We start from the raw sequence: 6891 nt of genomic DNA, 5'->3' as shown, positions 1-6891 counted from the left end.
GGGGCGGGCAGCGCCCGGGGCGGGGGGGGAGCGGCTGGGAGCTCCTTGCCTGGCAGCCCCCGCCCCCAGCATCCCGGGGGGAGGAGAGAGGGGACTTGCAGCTTGACCTGCCATTGCAAAGCCAGGCTCGGGAGCTTCCAGGGCTGTGTGAGGAGCCCTTCCCACCACTAGAGTGGCCATCATAAGGACATTTCGGTTTTCCACGACTCCGTCCTTTATCGACACGAAACCCGGCGCCTTTGTGTCCTCTAGAAAAATAGAGGACATAAAGGCGTGGGGTTTTGTATCAATAGAGGACAACCGGACTGTCCTCTATGATAGACACCTTACCCACGACCTGAGCGAGGAACCAGACAGACGGAAAACCAAGACTGTAAGGAGAGAAGCAGTCTGAAGAAATGCCTCCCACCCCCCATGTGAGGGATACCACCAGGAAGATTCAGGCACAGAAAGCGTTTCAGGTAGCAAGACAGCAAGTGGGGAGGAGGAGGGTCTATACATGCACAAGAAAACTGGGAAGGCACAGGGATGTATAGTTTTTGTACTTTCGCCTTATTTCACCAAGCCACATAAGTCTGAAAGCAGACAGAGCAAGGCTTCCAGTGGGAAAGGAGAGCTAATGAGGGAGGAAGCAGGGGGAGCTAAAGGAGTAGATGTTTTCTTTGCCTCAGTCCTTCCAAAGAAAGGTTAACCCGAGCCAGGTACTTAAGCATCTAGGAAATTAAGCGTTTCAGCTAGAATAGGGAAAGGACGTGCCAAAGAAAAGTGAGGTAAGATAGGTGTTCTAAAGAGAGCAGGACACAATGAAATTCTCCCTCGAATGCTTTAGGAAGTAGCTGAAGTAATTTCGGAATTGGTGATTATATCAGAATTCGTGGAAGACGAGGGAGATCTCAGAGGGCAGGAGAACAAATATACAGCCTGCCTTTAAAAAAAGGCAAAGAGGACTCAAGACATTATAGACCCGTCTGCCTAATATTGCTCCCCAGAAAGATTCTGGAACAAATCTATTTGTAAGTACCTAAGACATAAGGTGATTAAAACAGCGAGCATGGGTTTGTCAGAAGGCATCACATCAGACCAATCTAATTTCCTCCTTTGACAGAGTAAATGCCTCAGTGGATAAGGGAGATCAATTAATTGTAGTATAATAGTCTCATAAGCAATCTAAGGAAATTTAGCTTAGAAGTGCACACATAGGGTAGGTGCACAGCACGCAAACAACAACAAAAATCAGTGGTCTGCTATGGAAAGGCATTTCAAGTAGTGTACCACAGGGATATATTAGGATACCATAGGGATGGATTGGGAGCACTCTGTACAATATTTTTATTAATGACTTGGATGATGGGGGAGTATACTTATGAAATTTGTGGATGACAAAAATGCTGAGAGAAGGGGTTGCAAGCACTGTGGAGGACAGAATGGAAATTCAGAATGGTCTTAACAAATTGGAGAAACTCTGAAATGAACAAGATGAAATTCAGGAAGGACACAGTCAAAGCACCATGTTCAGATATGAACAAATTACAGGGAGTTAGAAGGGGTCAGGCCTTCACTGCATGTCATCTGCTCCATTTCTACCCTGTGTTAAGTGAAAATTAAGACAGGGCAGTTTAGCCCCATTTCGCAGAAATTTAAGCTGCCCTGATTTAGCTTTTCACTTATCACCATGAAAGACCAGAGACAGCCTCAACGTTTTTTCAAGTCACTGTGTTAAGTTTATTTGTTCATAACCTTATGAAGGAGAAATCAAATACACAACTACAAAATGGGAGAGAAACAATTAAGCAATAGAACAGTAGAAAAAGGCCTGGGGATTGTAAAATCACTGACTACATGAGTCAAAAGTATGTTTCTGTTGCAAAAGGCAAATCTCATTTTGGGATACATTAACTAAAGCCTGGTATATAAGGCACAGGAGGTAATTGTTCCACTCTGCTCAGCACTGGTGAGGTTTCTGCTAGAATAATGTGTTCGTCTCCTTTTGGGCACAACATTTTAAAAAAGCTGTAGAAAAACTGGAGAAAATCCACAAAAGAGCAAAAAACCCAAAAGTTTAGAATGCATGGACCTATATGGAAAGGCTGAAGGGAGTGGGTTTGTTTAGCCTAAAGATGACTGAGGGAGGACATAACAGTCTTCCAGTACTGGAAAGATTATAAAGGTGGTAGTGGTCAGTTGATTAGGACAAGAGGTCGGCATAATTTGCAAGAAAGAAAATTTAGGTTAGATAGTGGAAAATCTTTCTAATTTAGGGTGGTAAAATACCACAACAGGCCACATACAGAGATTGTGGAATCTCTTTCATTAAAGATTTATTTACTGGATTGGACAAAATGTCTGTCAGGGATGGTCTCAAGCAGGGTGGACTGGACAACCTCTTAAGATTCCTTCCAGCCCTACATTTCTATGATTCTGTGCTCACTGTGCTGCAGTAGCTACCGTATCTACTTTAAGTCCCATTCTAACCTGTATACAGATGGTAATGCCACCCCAGTCACCATAGTATCTGAGCATCTTTCAGTAGGGCATCAAGTAATGTGACTAACATCTCTCATGTGTTTTGATCTCTCTCTCTCTCTCTCTCTCTCATTTTAACAGCAGCAGCAGAACTGAGAGTGCTTTATTTATTTATTTGTTTATTTAACAAATACACTGTTATGTGTAGGGCAGGCCAAATAAATGTTCCTTTTATTTGGAGCAGGAAGGGGGGAGGTTTGTGATTAGTCCTTAGTTCCTAAAAGAGTTTATTACTCAGCCCTAGACAAGATGGGAGATAGTTTTGTTTTCTGCACAGACAAGCTTTTTCCTTAGAAACTGCCACTGTGCTTAAGGGATAGAGTTAATCATGATCCTCACCCCAGAGCTTTAGGTGATCTTTTAGATATGCTGGGCCCAGGCCTGGCAAAAATAAAGACTAAGACCTTGACCCTAATTTAATATTCTGCAAGATGACAGTGTAGAGAGCAGAAGACAGATTTGATGTGCTCACAGAAACCTGTGTTGCTGGGGAGGCATACTACAGTGTGCAGTCCTAATGGGAGTTTCCTAAAGGTTGGTGGCTTCATATTGATTGCATTCCAGTGTTGTAGTCCATCCATGAGGTGGCAAAAGCATGAATAACAGACCAGGCCACCATCTACCAGGATGGGACAGTCTTGTAGTTAATTTATTCATGTAGTCACTGTGACAGAGATTGAAATTGTGAAGGTACAGTGTCCCACTCTTTGCAGGCATCCTTCCAGGAAGGACTTAAAACATTTTAGTGCATTTTCCTTGTCACCTTTTTCAGGCAGGACAGCAGTATTTCATGTCTGACAGTGTTGACTGCTGCAGAGAAGTCCAGGAGGATAAGAAAGTCTTATCTGTCCGCTGTCTTTTAGCAGCAAGCAACCATTTGACCACCTGTTTGAATCATGGCCAAAATGTTCAAATTCGAGTCCCTAAGAAGTAATGACACAAATCCAGATTTAAGCATTTAAATAGAATAAACCTGAATTTCAGAGGTTCTGAGCACCTGCAGCCCCTATTGATTTTTGGCACTTAAATTTGTTGGTTTTTTTTGTTGTTTTTTTGTTGTTGTTGTTGTTGTTTTTTTTTTTTTTAAAGATGGACAATACATTGTTTAGAAAATATTGCTGGTTGAAACCATGTGTACAGCAGCTGAGGCTGGCAGGGCATTTTAATTATTTCTAACGAAGTCTGTCTGGTTTTTAAAAAAAATCAAATGTAGTAGGGTTTGGTCTATGGCTATGTGAATGTGAAAATAAGCAAAGCCTTTAAAATTAACTGTCCTAGTACACAGTTAAATTTTGTTTGTTTATCTTTGAAAGAAGATAGCCAAATCATTAGTATTCTCATTGTCTTTTCCCCTTAAACTTACAATATTTTCATATGCTTGTGTATATTAAAATTGTGATGTCTCTAATCTAAAGTTTTGTGAGGAATATTTATTAATCATTCCTGTTGAAAGTCCACGCAGTGGTATTAAAAGGTCTAGGAATTTTTTCCCCTCCTATCAGATCAAATTTTTCATTTATTTATTTACTTATTTATAAATAGCATAAATTCATGTTTCAGCTGTGGAACATTTAAGTTCCAAAGGAAATTACTCTCCATTGGGCAAATAACTGAAGTTTTATAAATTGTTCATAAAACAACTGGGAGGGATACAGGCCTAATGCAGTCACGTGTTTGGAAATTTCTTCCACATTGCTCTATGAGTGCTTCTCAGTCCTAATTTGAAGCAGCAGCAAAAGTAAGGAGCACCAGCCCCAGGTGCCAGTTTAGGGAGGGGGCGCAAAAATAGCAGCTGCCACACTGCTGGCCTGGTCACTGCCACCAGTAACTTGGCTGCAGTACCTCAAAGCACAGAACTGCAGAGTTACTCCTCTGAACTGAAGCATCTTCTACTATTGCAGTTTTGGACTGCTACAGAACTATGAAAATAGGTCTGAAATTCCCTTGCAGTTCCACTGTCTGGTTCTCAGACAGTTTCCCTAGTGCACAAGCATAATGCTCTATTACAACATCAGCTGTTTCAAGCCAGGCTCTCTCATGGCAAACATCAGTAATATCAAGTTATACTGAACTGGCTGCTTGGTTGTGTGATCTGGAAAAAGGTCCACTGGTCAAACACCATTACATTTAACTCATGTTCCAACTGAAATTTGAACCCAAGCTTTCAGATCTGAAGAGCTAGGTATTATAATTATTGCTGTCACTAAACCATTGCATTTTTCCTTCATTGTAGACCAAAATAAAAATGTGACATTCATGGGCACAAACATGTATGATGTGGGACACCAGTGCAGAGGTGAATGGCTATTTACACATAAGCCCGATTCCTTCCCTCAGGTGCTTATAAATGAAGGGCCTAATCTGATTTCAGTGGCACAAGATCAGGCCACGTGTGAAATAACAGCAAAATAAAGGATGATGAACCAAAGCTATTTGAATCAGGAGGTCTGGGAAGTTTATCTGAAAGACCAAGGGAAATATGTTCTGTATACACAATATATTACATGTAGCTTATCATTCAAATCCCACAGCTAGAACTCATTGGTGAGCTCTGAACTATAGTGCAGCACCCTAAACTCTGAGGATTGTCTGAATGCTATAGAACATCATCATGTACATGCGACTTTAATGGCTACCTGTGAAATACCAATAGAGCAGCAAAAGAGTTAAGATACAATAAGGCAGTAAGTTTTACTTTGGGTATTGGGGGTTTAGCTGTGCAAATCCTATGAGCATTAACATCGGCTGTGTGGCTAAATCCTTGCGTTTTGCACAGAAAATGAATCCCTCAGGGTCTGGCTTAAACCAACAAATGCTAGGAAATTCAGAGTTAAGACTGAAACTCCACTATATACGAAGTGTGCAGAGGGAGAGTAGCTCACATGGTACGTGTATATTAGCCATTGCTTGCAGGCTCCAGCAATAACTGGGCTGGAGTCCAGCCAGTTCCATTGTTACATTGCCACTGAGGTAATGCAAACAGCTAGGGCAACTGACAGGCCTAAGCATATGATGCCATGCATGTCAGCTGGTATCTAATGGGGAAGGTGGGCTCAGCCAGCCCTGGCATTGACACTTGTAACAAACAACACAGACAGCAAAGAGCAGAAACTGAGAGAGTGAGAAGAGGTAGAATAGGGAGAAAAGAACCAGCCAAGGAGAAGGAATAATAATAGTAAATGTGACAGGGGGCCTCCTGGGGCCGAAGGTCTGTGGCCCACCTGCCTGTCACCGTGACAGGGAGGCCTACTCAGAGCCGAGCTCTTCGTGGCCTGCCCACCTGTCTCTGGGCAACCACCCGCCTGTCTCGCCCGCCACACCTTTGATGATAATTAGTTCATTTACGAAACCAGCCAAGGAGAAGGAATAATAATAGTAAATGTGACAGGGGGCCTCCTGGGGCCGAAGGTCTGTGGCCCACCTGCCTGTCACCGTGACAGGGAGGCCTACTCAGAGCCGAGCTCTTCGTGGCCTGCCCACCTGTCTCTGGGCAACCACCCGCCTGTCTCGCCCGCCACACCTTTGATGATAATTAGTTCATTTACGATGTTAATTAAGCAGGAGGTTACCCATTTTAATGCCCCGATGCCAGGGGGCGCTCTGCAGCTCCGACCTCCCCTAATACCGCAGCCCAAGCCTCAAAGGTGGCATCATGGTGTTCATCTCTTCCGGCCCCCACGCTGGGCCCCAGAATCTTCTAAACAGGACCCCTCTATGATCCCTCCTGATCAGGCGACCTCTCCGCCTTCATCCGGGCTACTAGCCCTCCCAAAGCCATTTTCCCCTCTCGGGTATGGTCCCCCCGGGACCTTCGGTTAACTGGCCCTGGCCCACCTCCAGGCCAGTCGGGACCCCTGGCTCTTGGGCATCCCTCGCGATGGGCCCCTGGCCCTTTTGACCCTCTCTGGTCCTGGCCCCAGCATGGGCCAGTCGAGTGTACTATCCCCTTCGGGCTGGGTCTCTAGCCCCTCTCTCTCTTCGGGCTCATCGCACTGCTACCCCCTTTCTCCCGGGGTTCACCGCAGCATCATGCCCGGTAATCATTCCCTCTCTCTGGGTCCGCCCTCTGGGCCCCTCCAAACATAGCGTTACCCACCCGGTGGTGGGAGCTAGGGGTTAAGGCGCCCCGACCCGCCTTTCACCGGGGCAGTAACTGGCCTGACATTTTCTGGGGGCTCCCGCGCCACTGAGAGCCCCACCAGACCACCCACTCCCAGCAGGGTGCAGTTTCAGGTCATGCCCAGGACCAGGAGCCTCCTTACCATCCCCTTGCAGCTCCCCCTTTCCTCCAGGTCATTCACAGCTGCCTGACCTCCTGCAGCCAAACTGCCCTGTTTAAATAGGCAGCCGCTGTCTCCAAAATGGCTG

At 45.0% G+C, this 6891-nt stretch overlaps 2 long non-coding RNA genes across 2 annotated transcripts in view; one reads left to right on the top strand and one right to left on the bottom strand.

Moving 5' to 3' along the window:
* Nucleotides 1–6868, bottom strand: part of LOC102378275 — a 15808-nt gene extending 8940 nt beyond the window's left edge. Inside the window, exon 1 of the long non-coding RNA XR_323213.3 lies at nucleotides 6786–6868. This is a non-coding gene — a long non-coding RNA (uncharacterized LOC102378275). The remainder of the gene's footprint in view (nucleotides 1–6785) is intronic.
* Nucleotides 396–6891, top strand: part of LOC106721891 — an 80136-nt gene continuing 73640 nt past the window's right edge. The window contains exon 1 of the long non-coding RNA XR_001357615.2: nucleotides 396–461. This is a non-coding gene — a long non-coding RNA (uncharacterized LOC106721891). The remainder of the gene's footprint in view (nucleotides 462–6891) is intronic.

This window comes from Alligator sinensis, unplaced genomic scaffold, assembly GCF_000455745.1.
Source record: "Alligator sinensis unplaced genomic scaffold, ASM45574v1 scaffold262_1, whole genome shotgun sequence".
Classification (NCBI taxonomy): domain Eukaryota; kingdom Metazoa; phylum Chordata; order Crocodylia; family Alligatoridae; genus Alligator; species Alligator sinensis.
The sequence above is the reverse complement of the archived record's forward strand: the minus strand, read 5'-3'. Positions and strand labels throughout refer to the sequence as shown.